Source organism: Mesocricetus auratus, unplaced genomic scaffold (genome assembly GCF_017639785.1).
Source record: "Mesocricetus auratus isolate SY011 unplaced genomic scaffold, BCM_Maur_2.0 Super-Scaffold_4256, whole genome shotgun sequence".
NCBI lineage: Eukaryota > Metazoa > Chordata > Mammalia > Rodentia > Cricetidae > Mesocricetus > Mesocricetus auratus.
This window is the reverse complement of record NW_024429182.1, coordinates 5,455,711-5,472,257: the sequence shown is the minus strand read 5'-3', so window position 1 is coordinate 5,472,257 and position 16,547 is coordinate 5,455,711. Positions and strand designations below refer to the sequence as shown.

Sequence of the window (16,547 nt, the reverse complement as noted above, 5' to 3'; positions counted from 1 at the left end):
CACAGGCGGGACTTGAGAAGCTAGGCTGGGGTTAGGAGACGTGGGGTCTGCTGCTGGCCTCCTGCTTTCCCTTCTTGAGGCAAAGAGAGGCTGGACAGTCAGTGTGTGGCCCCTAGGAAGCGTCCCTTACGCCCTCTGCACAAGTTCGGGGGCAACTTTGGGTGGTACCCTGGCGAGTTCGGATGCTCATCAGGACCCTGGATGCTTCAGGACACCCTGCAACTAAAGTGAGTCTGGACAGGTTGGAGGATGATGAATGGCTGGCCTCCAGGACTGATGCACCCTGGGAAACATGGAACAGCCTTTCAGATCTGTGGTGAGTCTCGCTTCCTCTTTCTTTCCATTTTCCTTCTGCGAACAGGGCACAGGCTCCTGCTTTTTAAGTCAAGGAGTGTCACCCACTTAGGTGAGAATAGTGCCTGTGGGTGCTGATTTATTGCCGGGTGCCTGGAACTTTCCCCGGAAGAAGAAGGAAAAAGACCCGCATGGATAGAGGCTGGGGGCCTCTGGCAAAGGCCAGTAGAGGTGGTCTTGACTTTGATAGGTTTTGTTTCCCAGTGGTGTGAAAACGTTCCCTTGTGTCTGTTTTGTTTTTAACTCAGGCCAGTGCTTGATGAGTGACAGACAAGTAGACAACACTTTATGGTAAAGTCGGCTTTGTATTAGAAGAGTTTGCCCAATCGTAGGCTAACGGAGGCGTTCTAGCACACCTCAGGCAGGCAAGGAGGGGGGGGCACACGATACTTGCCAAAGAAGCCTCTGAATTAAACACATTTTTGACATGGTAAGTCAAGGAGCACTTGTCTACCCTTGAGTGACCGGGAGGGCTTGGCACAGTCTGGCCGGTCTCTTCCCCATCGAGGCGAGGACTCTTTAGACCTCGAGAAGCTGGAGTGGCATCCCTGAGAGCCCGCTGTTTACCGGCGGCCCAGAGTTGACGAATGGCTCGTAGCAAGTCGCCAGTGCTATTTAAGCTGCCAAGTGGTGTGAGAATGATGGTTTTCCTGGACGGTGTGCGCTGCGATGTTTGCTTAGGATGGCCTTGGCAGTGCTGCTGGCAAACCATCATTCGGGCCCAGAGGGGAGGCTGGAAGTCTCATTCTGCTAGAAGGCACAGAACACACAGCTTGCTGCACGGGTTCCCGGGCTCTGCGCATGCGGCTCATTGCTGAAGGTTGGCCGTGTAGCCTCGGGATGAACAGGCACTTCTCTTTCCAGGGATCTGGTGTGCCTGCATGCCACGTCTCCTCTGGAGTCCCCTCTGCTCTCCATCCGCCACCTCCACCTTTCAGTTGTACCCCTGCGCCACACTCTCTGAGGGTCCCCTGGCGTCTTTAGCTCCCTATGAGTTGAGTTCCAGCAGACATGACTAGGGTTCCTCCAGAGCCTCCCCCACCCCACTGCCCTGAGTGCAGGTACTTGGGGGTGGGGAGACGTTTCCTGCACCCTGGGTGTATGGTGGGCCCGCTCTCTCTTCCCTACCTTGCCCTTGGCATGTACTGGAGGGCAAGAGGGCTCCTGCTACACACGGTCTGGGAACTCCAGGCTCATCTCAGTCTTCGGATGACTTCTGTGAAAGCCGGGCCTAAAACTTTTATCACCACTGCTACACAGGTGAAATACTTTCATTTGGCTGTGCTGGTCCAACAAAGACTATTTTATTTATGTGTTTCCAAGCCCTTAAAAATTCTTTTAGGGCACATCAGTAGGGAGTTAATAGAAACTTTGAAAGGAGAAAAATGCCTGCAGGGTTAGTAGAACCCCAGCCAACCAGCTTGGAGCTCGATGCTGTTAGCTGCCGCACCACGCTCGGAAGAGGCTGGCCGGCTGGGTTTGGGAACAGCTTCCCACATCGGAAAGGTTTTAATCATTCAGGGTTTTCTCTTCTGGGTCTTCCGCGGTGGAGGGAAGATGGTTTAACTTTTCTCTGGGCATGTTAGCAGCTCCTGGAAAGGACCTGTAGTTTCTTCAAATAAAGCTGAAGGGGCTGGGCAGATGGCTTAGTGAATATAAAGTTTTGCTCTGCAAGCATGAGGACCTGAACTCGGGTCCCGGCACCCATGTAAAAGTCAGTTGTGTAACACTTGGCCTGTGACCCCTGGCGCTGTGGGGCGCTCGAGGGGACAGTGACAGATGGGTCCCTAGAGCTCACTGGCTTACCCAGCTAGCTGCTTAAAAACTTAAGGAGGAGAGTGACGGAGAAAACACCCGGCACTCACCTGGCTCTTACATGCACAATCGGTGTGTGTGCTCTCTCCCACGTGCAAGTGCACAGACATGAACATGTGCACACCCATGAATTAAATACACAGGCATCACACATGCACACACGCCACAGCCATCAGCAACACAGAAGGAAGCTTGGAGAGCGGTGCATAGGAAGAGGTTTTGTGGGACCCTCAACTGAGAAGCAGATCACAGTAGAGGACACCACTTATTCCTAAGAGGAGTTTTCGCCATCTTTGGTGTGTGAGAGAGAACTAAGAATTGTTTCTGAGCCATTTCCGTTAGCTTATCCTCTCCCCGCAAAGGAATTTTCTACTCAGGGGCTCAGGAGGCTGGAGGTAGGTGCTGGCACCCCTGGGGGCCTCCTCTCTCCCATCTGTGAAATGGCATGGCAACATCCGCCTTCCAGGAGGAGGAGGAGAATCCCCTGGGATGCCAGCTTCCCTGGGCCAGCTCCTGTGACTGAAGAAACTACTGGCTGTGTTCAGCTTCCAGTGAGGCCAAGTGGCAGTATCCAGCCCCATACCCAGCTGCAGATGTTTCCAGCTGTGCTGAGCCCTCCTTCAGTGTCTACTGTGAATTAGAAGCACTGGACACCAAGGAATGTTGTGGGGGTGGGGGGGTGGGCACAAACTGCTGCTTCTCAGGTGGTTTTCAAGCGCAGGCGATTTGTCCTGTCTTCAGGGGGATTTGTCAGCACTTGTTGATGTTTTAGATGGCCTGTCTTGGAGACATTTTACTGGCATCTGGTGGCCAGAGGTTAGGGTCACTGCTGCCGCCACTCAGCCTGGATCCACCTCCTGTGGCACCAAGTGACGGGAGCGTAAAGGCTCAAGCAAGCCATTGGATCCCTCAGAATTCTCAGGAAAAGGGATGTCATCTCCTTTACTTAGCAGTTCTGTGAAATTAGAAAACTGCAACACAACACAAGGGGCTGCTGGGGAGACGGTTTGGCAGTCACGTGCTTGCCGCCGTGGTGCAAGCATGAGGGCCAGAGTTAAGATCCTCAGCACCCGTGTTGACATCATGTACCCGCAGTCTCAGTGCTGGGGTGTGGGGTGGCGGGAACATAGACAGAGGAGGCTCCCTGGAGTTGAGGAACTGACTGGCCAGTCAGCCTAGCTCAAATGTTGAGCTCTAGGTTCAGTGAGAGATCCTGTCTCAAAATGATGATGGTGATGATGACGATGACGATGATGATGGTGGTGGTGGTGGTGATGGTAATGACGATGATGATGACAATGATGGTGATGATGATGATGGTGATGGTGATGATGGTGATGGTGATGATGGTATGGAGGAGTGATTGAAGAAGATAGAAACTGTGGCTTCCATGTGTGCCTGCGTGGACAAGCATGCTTGCACATACATGTGCATGTAGCCACAGATAGACCACCCATACACACAGAAAAATCTAAACACACACACACACACACACACACACACACACACACACTGAAAACCACCTACTTCCTTTGTTTATTTGAAGGGTGTGCATTGGAGGAGAAATCAGAGTTCATTACACTCTCACTTGGAGGTGGTTGTTTCTAACAATTTATAAAGGTCTGTTTTGCTGATTTCTAAATCTCATCCTGAGCCTGTACTCTTTGGTGTGCCTGTGTGCGCGAACTACAAGTGTGTATTTCTTAGGCATAGACGCTGAAAGAAATCCATTCTTGGATTCTCACTGCATTGCAGACTTATGTAATGCGACGCAGAGGCAGACCTGATTATTTATGGGCAAAGTACTTGTGAACAGTGTCTCCATTGTGCACACACAGAACAAGCCTTTCTTCCACAATGGATGCGCCAGCCGGCCTTAGCCAATGAGGGCCTGTCTCCGTCCAACCCCCCTTTCCCTCCCACCTTTGAGCAAACATTATTTGTTGTGGCCAATGTGCAATCAGGTCTTCATTTGGGGCTTCTTTTGATGTCCTTTCTCTGTAAGATCTCACCTCTCTGCCCCTAGAGATCCCCTGGCTGCCAGGACATTTGTGTCCAGCCACCCACGTGGTGCCAGTTGTGCCTGTTTGGTGATGAGCTCTCCCCCCGGCCTTGGCACAGCATGGGGATGGCCCTCTGCGATTGCACTTGAACTCTTGAGTTGCTTTTGGGCTCAGGAGTAGTGATCGTTCCTTACCCCTCTTCTTCTCTCTCGCCTCTCTGATCCCCATTCCCAGCCAGAACCATTTGCTTGGTTGCTTTTAGTCTCCTTTCTCGTAACTCACCAAATGCTTCGCGGATAAGCGGAGGAGGGAAAGGGGCTCATCTGTCAAGATAACCTATATTGTTTGGGCTGCTGAGCACAGCAGTGGTCTCTTGTGTCTCTGAGGTCCAGAGCTGAGGTTCCCATCAAACGAGAAACTTCCATGGGGGAGTCTGCAAGAGCTCCTTTGGGTACTAAGCGTCAGCACCAGGTTTGGAAGTCCAGTCCTGTTGGACACAGGTGGCGGTGCATCCCATGTTTAGATGGCTCTGCATCTGGTACGGAGAAGCTGCCAACGTACGCCGTTGGTAACAGGCCCCATGACTCAGCTCCGTGCGAGCAGGGAAACTATCTACCTACCTTCCAAGACTGAAAAGACCTAGCCAAGGCCTTGGTACTGTTGGGATTTTCCAGGCTGGAAACTTAAAATATTGTGTGGAAAAGGGGAAGTAGGTCGCCCAAGACCTGTCAGATGCTGGGTCCTTCGTGGATGAGATGTCATCCCACCAGTTTATGGAAGAGACCTTGCTTGAACTTCTGCTCAGAGAAAGGGAGGCTCCAAAAGAGCAGGAAGAGTCTGGCAGGGAGCTTTGGGTCAGGAGTTGGGAACCGAGGGGTTCTGGGATGATGGAAGGGTCTCTGTAGACCCCAGATGAGCCACACACCTGTCCTGTTGTCTGCGGGGTGCATGTTCCCGTGTGTGCCTGAGTCTATGCCTAGTTCTAAAGCGCTAAACGCACAAGCAACTGCTCTCTGTTCCCTATAATGCACAACTGGTAAAGTTTAACTCACAAGTTAAGGTGTGGCAGCAGGTCCAGAGCAACAACAGCGAGACAATAATTATAACAAACCCCTGCAATAAACGTTATTTAAGTCTTAGAATTTATTTCTGGAATCTTCCACTTAATACTTTTGGACCATGGCTGATTGATTGGGGGGGCATTGAAACTTCAGAAGATGGGAAAACACAGATAGGAGGACACGGCTGTTTATATTTCAGGAAGAAGGTGTGATGGGCTGCTGGTGGGCGTGGAAGCCAGGGTGTACAGCTCTCTGCTTCTCCTTTCCCTGCAGAAGGCACAGTCGGAAGGATGGCTTTAGGGCCCCGGGTTTTTATTCAGATCAAGAGGTTAGTAGGGTCATCAGCCAGAGATGGCAGCTGGCTGCAGTGGAGGAATTCCCCTCTCAGAGACCCCTCTTCTTCCAGCAAGGCTCCTCTGTGGAGAGCTGGGATGGCATGCCTCCTCTCCCCGCCACGACTTACCACATCTGCAGACAACAGACATGGGACTTCCCACACGGTATTTGGAGTGCACTGTCAGGAGGGAGGCCTTCGCAAAGTGGAGCTCCTTGGTCTCAGGAGACGTCCTCTGTGTATAGCTTGTGTTGTCAGGGAAGTGGAGGCGGGAAGGAGGTGGGAGGTGGGGGGGCGTGGGCAGAGGGTGTCTGATGATTCTCTGGACGTACTTCCTGGTCCCTGGACGTTGTTGAGTCAACCCTAGCTGGAAGAGTGGGTAGATGGCTGAGTGGGCCAGTGGATATGTGAGTGAGTGAGTGGATGATGAGTGGGTAGGTGGGTGGGTGGGTGAGGGATAGATGAGCAGGTGGGGGAGTGATGAGTCAACAGATGCATGGATGGGTGGACAGATGAGCGGGTAGGTGGGTGGCTGGGTGGGGATCTCAGTGTTTGAGCTGGTATTGTGTTGCTCACGATCTGGCCCCGTTATCCAATCTGTCTGATGGTGCATTGTGAAGTTGCCGGGGGCACGGTCCTTCCTCTGTCCCAACAGTTGTTGTAACGGTGTGAGTCCTGGTGCTGTTTTGGGGGAGAAAGGCAGGTTATTAGGGTGGGCCGGGGCCGGGGCCGAAGGTGAGTCTGCTGCTGTTCCCAGCCATAAGGTTAACTGTGTAGGAGTAGCATCTCTCTACTTTTTAATTTTCTCCTGTGTTCATCATAGGGGTGGCCGGCGGGGCTCCCCGCTCTGTCTTTTGGAAATCGTTTACTCCTGGGGGACCCAGCGGAGCACTGGTTCATGAGTGCACGCTCTCTCCCTGCTGCCCTCCCTGCCTCTGGGCTTGCACCTCTGGGCTTGCACAAAGCTTTGACGGGGAATTGCCATGCCTGTCCTAGGAGTCAGGCTTGCCCTAGGAGTTCCTGGAGGGTTGGGGAGAGGTTCAGCCTTGGTCGCGTTACCCAGAGATGCCTGGGCAGAGGGAGGATGAGAGGAGAGGCGCAAGGTGAGCTGGGAAGGACAAAAGTCCGTGGCTGGCAACTCTTCAGTGTAGCTCTTTTCCTTCAGGCACGTGGGCCGTATACCACTGTCTAATTACCAAATGTAGCTGTCCAAGAACAGTAGCCAAGCCGGTGCAGGCTGTCTTCAGAGGCTGGAGGAGGAGGAGGGCTCAATAGGAAATGGCTGGGCCGGGACAGCAGGCGAGGAAGCAGGTTCTACTGGTGTCCTGGAGGAAGAGATTTGCAGAGAATGAGGATAAATTTGGCCCTCAGGGCCTGACTCCTTTTGAGAGACTTTTATTGTAAGAAATAAAATGGAACCCAGAAGGGGAGTCAACTTGGGAAACAGCACACTCTGTCCATAACGAGAGTCGTCCCACAAGAATTTTCTCCATTTTATCCCTTTAGCCAAATTTCTGTTGCTAAACGTGGAAAGGGGCCAGAGATAGGCTTGTTTTGTTTGCTCAGTTGAAACTTTGGGTTTTGTGTTTCCAGCCCATTCTCCAGGGTGTCAACAGGCAGAGCCTGGGGTGGAGCGCTTTGGAGTCCTCTGGAGCCCGCTCTGCACAGTTGAATGGTGGGGGCAGACAGAACAAAATGCCAAAGACGGAGTACCCGTCTCCCATCTCTTTGCTTATCGGGCTAGCTTCAGAGTGCACAGACCTCCGCCTACACCACGGTGAGGGGGTCTGGATGAAGGACTGTCCCAGCACTTTGTCAGGGGAGACAGATCACCTCAGACTGGTTTTTCTGTTTGAGCCTTCATCCAAAGCATAGGCTGCGGGCATCTGAGGTGTTGCTCTGTGCATGATCCTTTCGTAGCATATGGACAGAATCGTGGAGTAAAAGGCTCCAAGTCTGCCCCGTGGCTGGAAACCCTATGCAGCTGCTGGCCTCTGCCCACCCTTGGCCACATTTCCCTGTTGCTGAGCTGGGCCCCTGTGCCTGCCAATATCAGGGCTTCCCCGCCCCCTTCCTTCCCACCCTAGACGTGGTACAACCTCAGAAGGAAGGGAAAGGGACTTCATTATTCCCCAACGAAGCTTGAGGCCGGGGCTGTGTGATCTTAGACTTCCATTCCTTTTCCACAGCGCGGGCGTCTCCGTCGCCGTGTGCTACCTGCTCTAATTACTCAGTCAAGCTTCCCACTTGGCACTCAGGACCAGCAGACACCCACTTCCCCAGTCCCCTCCAGTTTCTTGGGTGATGGGTGGAGGTTCATGGTGAATTAAAGGCCCTTTCGGAGCAGGGCTTGGCTCTGGTAGGGGTGAGTTGTGAGAATGCATGACATCTGGCAAGACTGATGCCTTCTCGGGGGCATCGTGAGTTCCAAGCACCCGCAATATATATATATATATCCCTGATGTCTCTGTCATGGGTGACCTCATTCCTTCCCTGGCCTTGTTCTGTGAGCTGCTCGCCCGCCTGCCCGCCCCAGGCCTCTCAGGAGCTGGTTCCCTCTCCTGCCTGCTCTTCTTTTGGCCAGGATTTTAACATATATCAGAGGCTGCTAGGCTAAGAGCTTGGGACTTCCCCTCACCACACTCAAAGCCTTTGATCTTTTGCTTTGGAGGTAACATCAAAAGGAAGGCTGAGGAAGACAGCCAGGCTGTGAAGTTCAACGTTCAAGTTAATAGCTTGACTGGAGGTTGTGCTTCATGGCGTGGCGACAGCATCACCAGGGCTGGAGTAAACAGCCCTTCCACCTTGGTTTCCTGGAAGTGCACTTAGCATTCACAATGGGCTTCATTTGCATCACCAATGAATTCGGGCTGACTTTCCCTCTTTCCTTTCCTCAGAAATGTGAAATCTTGGGAGAAGGGTGTGCATGACGGGGAGTGGAGTGGGGATCTTTAAGGAGTGGGGATCTTTAACGCCCGGGAAGCAGAGGGCTCCCCACGTGTGATCTGCACCCTTGAGGCATACCCAGCCTGACTCTTGAGGATCGCTGTCTGCCTACCCTTCTGATTCTGCAACCCCTCACCTGTTCCCATTTCACTGGATGCTTCCAAATTCTGGGGTGATCTAGAGCCCGACTGAGCAGGCAGCTTGGCTTCTGGCTTGGATCTTGGGTCTGAGATCTAGGAAGTGAATTATAACAGTGAAAGCAAGCCTTCAACTCCATGGCCTGGTCTCAGTGGGGTCTTGATGGCACTTGTCTAGAGTTTGTTTGGTTCAGCGTGGTCATTAACCTTTGCCTTAGATTTTCCTCCAAAGCCAAGTTTGAGTGGTTTTTCAAACACGTTTTTCTCCGACACCATTTGGTGTACAATCCGCATCTGGAGATGGTCATCCTTGTTGCGCCTGCTGTGGGTGCCTTTCTGGGATGTATCCAGAAAGCCCTCAGATCACTGTCCTTTGCTCTTACCCTCCTGGACTCACACGCCTCTCTCTCTCTGACATCCTGCAGGGGGTTCAACATGACGTCATCACTGCGGGCCGGAATTCCCACTAATTTCTTCAGTACCTCTCCTCTTAGGAACACCCCTTTGTGGTCTTTGGCACAGCTCTATGCCACCTGGACTGTTAGCATTTGATGTATTCAACCATTTGATTCATTTAGCTCGACCTGTCGGTAACCTTTGCCTTTTGGGAAACTACAGGTTTGATGAGCTGTTGTTTTTTTTTTTTCCTCTAACACGCATCCAACCTAAAAACACACTCGGTGGCACTACATATGGGGTAACTGCTTTTCTTTGCCCTCTTCCTCTGGGGACTCGTGACTGGGCAAGCCTCGTATCTCAGCGCTTGTCCTTACATCCTGAGGCTGACTGACCGCTAGGCCAGGTGCCATGCTGAACGCAGACTCCCACTCAGAGTACGGGCATCCCCACGTGCAGCCATGAGAACCGACTCCGAATGCATTGGCTGCCGTCCTGTTCCTTCTCACTGTGACCCTGCACGTGTGTTTCCACGGTCCCCCTCTTTTCCAGCTGGCCTGGGTTACTTTCTGTAAGGTCCCTTCCAATCCTTCCCACCTCTTTACCACAAGTGAGTCCTCCAATGCTCTTGGCCCCCGAAGACCCAGCTGCGTTAATTCTACACCTCCGTGGATCACCTCATGGAAAAGACATCTCCTGCTATCCGCAGACCAGGACTTGGAGAAACTCATTAGGAAATATGAGATGCCAGCCTGTAGGGAGGGATTCTCTTAAGCCCTGGGGACACACCCTGGCCAGTGAGGAAATGCTCCCTGAAAGTGGCTGACTCCCTGAGGGAGGCATTGGTGCCCTCCCAGGCCAGCCAGTGCCCACACGACTTTGCCGGCAGGGTCTTCATTTTTGTCTGCGTTTAAAGCTGTAAAGGGCCATTGTCAAGTTTGTTTTGCTTCTCAGTTCATGTCCCTTAGAGGATGGTAAATTAAAGATAGCATTCCTAGACCTGATCCTTTCATACATTTAAGAAAACCTGTTGCGACTCCCTGGGGGAGCCTTGAGGGAGAGATGAAAGGTTTTCCAGCCTGCTCTGGAGCACGGCCTATTCTTCTTTCAGGTAATTAAGGAGACTGTAAAAGATGAGGCACGAGTCCATTTACCTTTCACTTGGGGGTGCTGGGTCTTCGGCTCGTTGACTATGACCATATCTCACCCCCAGGCCGCAGCGAGTATATGTTCATGGTTTTCTTTCTGCTTGGCTGATACCTTACCATAGGAGTTTGGAGAATGGCATTTGGGGGACCCTGGCAGGTCCTATAGGAGCTGGCTTTTGTGATTGTCCTTTGATGCCATTTGCTGGGATAGGAAAGCCAGGCAAGGTTCCTCACCCATGAGGTCAGGTGTGAAAAGTCCAGTGTCTTTGTAGTTCAGAACATTGGAATCACCTGGAGAGATTTTTCCCTATTTGTTTTTGTAGTTACATGCGTATGTATGTAAGTATTCATTTGTGTGTGTGTGTGTGTGATGTAAGTGGAGGTCAAAGTACAAACTTAGGGTGCCATTTCTCTCCTTCCACCTTTTGATCCCTGGGAATCAAACTCAGGCCATACGGTTTACATGCTGAACCATCTAGCCTGCCCCTGGGGATTATTTTGTTTTGGTTACTTTTATCTGTGCTTGTGCCTGTGTGTGTGTATGTGCCTGTGTGTGAATGTGTGCACCTGCCCAGGGAGGCCAGATTGTAAGTGATGCAACCGAAACTGAAAGGAGTTTGAGACCTGGACCAAGGTCATAGTCAGCTGTAGAAGTAGCTTTGAATACAGTCTTTAACCCTTCCTAGGGTCCCTCACGTTACCCGTCCTGAAGAAACCCATCGGATACTTGATGATTAGGACCTGGAGGGCAGGGTTATCTTTGCTCTTTTTTTTTCTTTTTGGTTTTACGAGACAGGGTTTCTCTGTATTGTTTTGGAGGCTGTTGGGCCAGCCCGGCCTTGAACTCACAGAGATCCGCCTGCCTCTGCCTCCCGAGTGCTGGGATTAAAGGCTTGCGCCACCACCGCCTGGCCCTTGAGAGACTGGAAACAGTGTGATACTTGAACTTGGCAGATAAATTGTAACTTTCTGACTGAGCAGAAGAAAAACATTGGCAATGATGTATCATTCTCAGAAGGGACAGGCCAGAGGAATGTTCTGAGCGTACAGGGGCCATCTGGGTATCTCTCACAAATATTCTTACTTCTGTGCACTGCCTAAACCCTGTGATATGGGGCTCTGGCCAAGCCCGAGAAACCTGTATTCCTCCTAAACTTTCTGCAGTTACTGCTATTGCACCATCGCCATGAGGGTTTTGTTAGTGGTCCCCAAACTTTGCGGCCCATCAGAATGGCCTAATGTTTAGGTCGCACCTTGTTCCATTAAGTCAGACTGTTCAGGGAAGAGAATCCAGGCAGGTGTAGCATTAGGGGGTCCCTCGGGGATTCTATCAGGCTGGAACTTTTGGGAAATACTGCTCTCAGAGAGTGGGACAGGCCTGCCTAGTGGGGTTTTCACCACGGCTGAGTGCCCAGTCATAAAGGTGGGAGCCAGGCTGCGGCTGGGCTTGGGAGGCATCGCACACTGTGCATTTGTCGAGCGGTATTTGCCCGTTGCCTGTGGTGGGCAGGGGCTGGTCTGGGGTGGGGGTGGGGGTGGGGGTCAGAAATCCAGCGGTGTGTTGCTAGGATGATGGTCTGTCCTTGTGTGCGAAGGCGTGGGGAAGGAAGAAAGGCTAGAGCTGAGAGCGGAGGCATTTTAGGAAGGAGATATGAGCTTTGGAATTACAGGTAATTTCGTCAGGACCCAAACTGAAACCTCTCTTCTCCATGATAAAAGGGCTCGCTAGGTGCCGAGCTGGCAGAGGGTCCATTAACTTGGAGCTGCATCTTTCAGAAGCCCTGTCATTTACATACAGGCACCTGCCCAGCTTAGCTGTTCAGGTTTTTTTTTTTTTCACTTCGTTAAGAATCTGTCTAGGGAATATTTACTTTGTGTATTTTGGGGTTAGCTTAAGTGCTCGAGAGGGACCGAAGTATTTTCCTTTCATGTAACACTGCTCTTCGGCTCACCTAATTCATGAATTTGGACTAATGCGCGGGAAGCAGTACATTCGGAAGCTCCCTGTGTGTTCCGGTGCCCTCCCCCTCAACTCTGGTTTCCATGTTTTACTGAAGATTTGGGGGCTAAAACCAGTTCTCTTCTGTGTGAAAACGGATGAACCCAAAGGAGCCCGGTCTGTTGGTGGCAGCTTGGGAGACAGGGTGTGACTGGTTTCTGGCTTGGCTTTCAGCTGAAATGGCGGCGATCAAAATCCTCAAGCGTAGGATGTCCTCACTGTTTACTCCCTTCTCCATGCCCCCAATGTTGCGTGGCCACACGGCTGTAAAGGTCCCAGCCCTGGGCATAGCGAGGGGCTCAGATCCAGGGTGTGTCCCTGAGCAGATCTTTCACTGAGGATTACATTATGAATGTTTCTTGCCTGGGACCAGATTTATACTGCCTGGTAATTATGCAAGGTTTCATTTTAAGGCCAAAGGTACTTCTAGAATGGAAGTCTACACTTGGTATTTGTGTGTGTGTGTGTGTGTGTGTGTGTGTGTGTGTGTGTTGATGGTGTCAGCGTCAGAGCCTAGAAAGGCCAGTTCTAAGCCTCAGTCCTAAGTGACTAGTCTGTCCCTCCCTCATCCCTTAAGACCTGGACCAGGGGGAGCTTGGGATCCCTGGATGGTAGCAGTCCTGAGGGTTACCCTCTTTTGATTTCCTCCCCAGTCTTCACCGTGTCGTTCCTTTCCCTCTTCTGTCTGTCTCGCAGGATTCTGCGAGCAATAATTAGCTAATGTTTTCAGAGCACTTTGAAATCCTCAGATGAAAGGCATCGGAGAGCACAAAGTATTATTATTTATTATTAGCCGGAACCAGGATGGGAGAGCGAGCAGGAGGCCTGGCCCTGTCTCTGGGCTCTGCTGGCCTTTTCTGCACGATGAGCTTTCTTTATTAAAACTCCCAAGTGAAGAATGTGAGAGAGCCGAGGATCTTTGGAGTGCCTTGTGCTTATGACAGAGCATGGTGTCACCAGGTGGTGACGGGCTGGGCTTGGACAGGGTTTACTGATGGTAATGCTTGCCTGATGGGAACGCATTCATGAACATCAGTACCAAGCTACGTCATGCTTCATACATTTGCTTCTATTTTACCTGGTGATAAACTTAATGATACCTGAAGAATCTGTTTCCTGGGGAATTAAGTGTGTACCTGGGTCCCAAGGGCAGGGATAACTTGTTCTCCTCCAATAGGGCGGAGTGTTCCTGCTCTGTTTGTGTAGGGATCAGGAGCGGGTCTATAGTCCAGATCTCTGTGAGATTATGGCATGCCCAGGCAGGCACCCTGGGACTCAGGTGGAGTTAGGAGGCACAGTCGGGAATCTGTGGTTCATTCTCCCGTCTATCTTCAATGCTACCACACTCATCAGATGGTTGTACCCTAATACCACCGTCTCCTAGAAAGTGGCTCCAGCATAACCCCGACAGGCTCAGAGGCCTTGAGGACTGAGCAGTGTTTTAGCTCACTGTGCAGAGTCCCTGGAGAGAGGTTTCTGAAGCCGTGCTTTCTCACCCCACGCCCAACACATGACCTTCCATTCTTTATCCCTTCTGCACGTGGGATGACCAGGGGCACTCAAACCCTTGTCTGCTGTCAAGCCGAGATAGCATCCTGAATGAATTCTCGTGTTTTGTTCCTAAGACACTGCCAAACTGGGAGAGGTGTGAGCCCCGCTGGTGGGGTGTGATATCCAGGCAGAGCCTTGGCTGCTCTGCTTCCGTGAAGGGGCACCCTGAGAGCGGTATAAACAGACACTATCCCATGCTACCCAGAAGGAAACAGGAATAGCTCAGCACTGGAGCAGATGTCGGACGGCCTTGTTCCCTGTGGAGTCTTCTTTGGGAAACGTCTACGGCGACTGAGATTGGTAGAAGGTGACATCCTCACGAGGACCCTGCTCCCTCTGGCTGGAGCCTGGCTGAGACACAGCCAGGGGCCAGGGCCAGGGTTCTCTTCCATCTGGTCCATCGTAGCTGAGCAAGGGGAAGGCTGTTCTCCTGGACACAGTCTTCCTCGTCACTGCAGTCTTCTCCTCCATGTCCAATGCCCCCCTTGATGGAGGGGTGCCTTGTAGGTAGTCTCCTAAGAAGAAATGCATTCATGGGATGTCCAAGCATTCTTGACTTGGTCAGATTTCTCAGTAAAGTGGCAGACTGACGAATCTCATGGCTGGGCCTTTTGATTAGATGTCGCACCCTTTTTACAGACTGTGGTGAAAATGGAGTTTTGCTTATATTTATTTTGGAGATGATTAAAGCTGAGGACCGGAGAGCTTAAAATGTGGTCTTCAGAATGTCGCTCTTTGCAAACAAAGACTGGTGTGTTCGAGGGCTGGGAAGAGCTGAGCAAGTTGATTTTCAGTTGGCCAACACATGGTTCTGAGGTACCCGTTGCCGAGCAGGCCCGGTGTTGGGTTACTGAGAGTCTTGCCCAGCCATGGAGGTGACAGGTACGTTGATGTCATTCGAGGTTGGGAAAATTATATAGGTTCTGCACAGCCTTTGACCACCGTCTGCCACATAGAAGGGTGTCCTTGGTGAGGATTGCCTTCTCCAGGTTGGGGAGGTCACTAAATTCCAAGCTGCCTCTCACAGGTGTGTTGCCCTGTTTTCTGTTGTCTCTTTTTGACAGTTATGCTTCAAGCATGCTGGATTGAGCAGTGAGGGTTGTAGGCTGTCACAGCCTGTTTTGTTTCAAGTTAGGTGGAGGACCCCTGAGCCGTGCCTGCAGGCTTTGTTGGGAGCTCTGCTGTGAGAAGGGCCTCCTTTGGGCTAGACTGCCCCTTGTATAGCTCTAATATACCAAGGGCTTGCACTTGCTGGGAAAGGCGCTTCAGCAAGGCGTGGCTCTAGGAGGCAGCAGTGCTAACTGGGAAGCCAAAGGCAGTCATCACAGCGCAAGCAGGAGCAGGGTTGATAGTAGGCACAAGAGTGTGCCACAACCCAGGAGGTTTCTAGGGCTGGTGAGACATGGGTCATGACATTGGAACCATCTTGGGTAGGTCAGCCCTGGAGAGCATTCTTGTACTTGGCTCCTCTACCAAAGTCACCCTGGTTGAAGTCTCCACAGGGCACAAGAATGTCCATGTGCTATGGGTGGAGCAATGTAAAGTAAGCACATCTTGCGTTGACGTTTCTGGAGTCTCTTAACGTGTTTGGAAGTGCCGAGCCTGGGGTGAGGCAATCATTGATGCGGTCAGTGCTGCTTGTCCCTGGGTGATTAGTGAGGACCTTTTGTGGAAGAGGGCGTGGTCCCGAGTGGCTACTGAGCCTCTTGTCTCTTGAGCGTAGGACTCCCCTGGGGTAGCTTAATGGACCCAATTTTGGGCCTTTTGGCTGAATTTTAATGTCATGGTTCTTGGTAGTCCCCGTTAACTTCTTATGTCTTCTACAAATTTCTCAAGCAGACAAGGCTAGCCTTGAACTCCTGACCCCACTGCTTCCGGCGCTGGAGTTACAGGCATGCCACCATGCCCGAGACAGTTAGGTGTCAACATCCTATCTTAGAAGCACCAAAGAAGCAAGAACTCCCCATAATCCTACCACCCAGAGGGCAGGGTCAAATGGTGACACTTTTCTTTTTAAGGTGGTAAGCAAGTAAGTGCTTTGTCTACATTGATTTTCAGGTGTGGACGCTGTCACGAGGGCAGCCCGACAAATTTTCCTGTGGATTTCAGCCAAGTCTGGTCCCTGTTCCTTGACACAAAGTAAACCATAGACTGATTCACTTGATGTTTTCACTGTGCAGAACCTGGAGGAGACGGGTTTCCATTTTGTTACAGACCATGCCAGAGCCCCTTGGAAGTTTCTTTACTGTAGAACTTTGAGCTGGTGGTGTGCAGAGATGTCGCCCTTGGCCTTCTCTAGAAACAGCAATGATAGGGTGTGAGTAGATCATTGGCTCTTAAAATATTGGGAGAGCCGTGGCCCGAGGGTAGTGTCTTAGAAGTTGGTATGTACGCTGTGTTGTTCTCATTAATGAATCGTTGGAGCCTGAAGATAATGAGGTCAGCGAGGGCACATGTGTCATCTTGTCATTCAACTTAGCATTGGTGTCACCTGCTATTAAGACCCAAGAACACCTCTGATTGACGGCTGGGGTAGAATGGGAAGCAGATGCAGAGGCCTTTGTGCTAAGGGGCAGGCCCCTGAGTAGACTCCATAGGTGCCATCTTGGAGCCCACAGGAAACCTCCCTGTCGGTCACTGGGTGTGCGTGACTCTGCTTCACGCTGCATGGTTACCTTCCTGCCTGGAAGTCTGCTTGTAGCTCCGTGCCTCTTTATACTCCAGTTCCAAGTCGCACCTCTCAATGTCCCTATCCCCGCCCTGTCTCAGACTGGAGGGCAAGACTGGCCTTGCCTGGAGGAAC

General features: G+C 51.6%; 1 protein-coding gene and 1 long non-coding RNA gene across 46 annotated transcripts in view; one reads left to right on the top strand and one right to left on the bottom strand.

Annotated features, from left to right (window-relative positions):
* The window catches only part of Tcf7l2 (transcription factor 7 like 2), a 191,720-nt gene that overhangs the window by 43,704 nt on the left and 131,469 nt on the right, over window positions 1-16,547 (top strand). The window lies entirely within an intron of this gene.
* LOC121139285 lies at window positions 5,298-5,964 on the bottom strand. Its single transcript, XR_005876198.1, has 2 exons — window positions 5,697-5,964; window positions 5,298-5,500 (listed from the first exon to the last, which is right to left on the bottom strand). It is a non-coding gene; the product is annotated as an uncharacterized LOC121139285 (long non-coding RNA).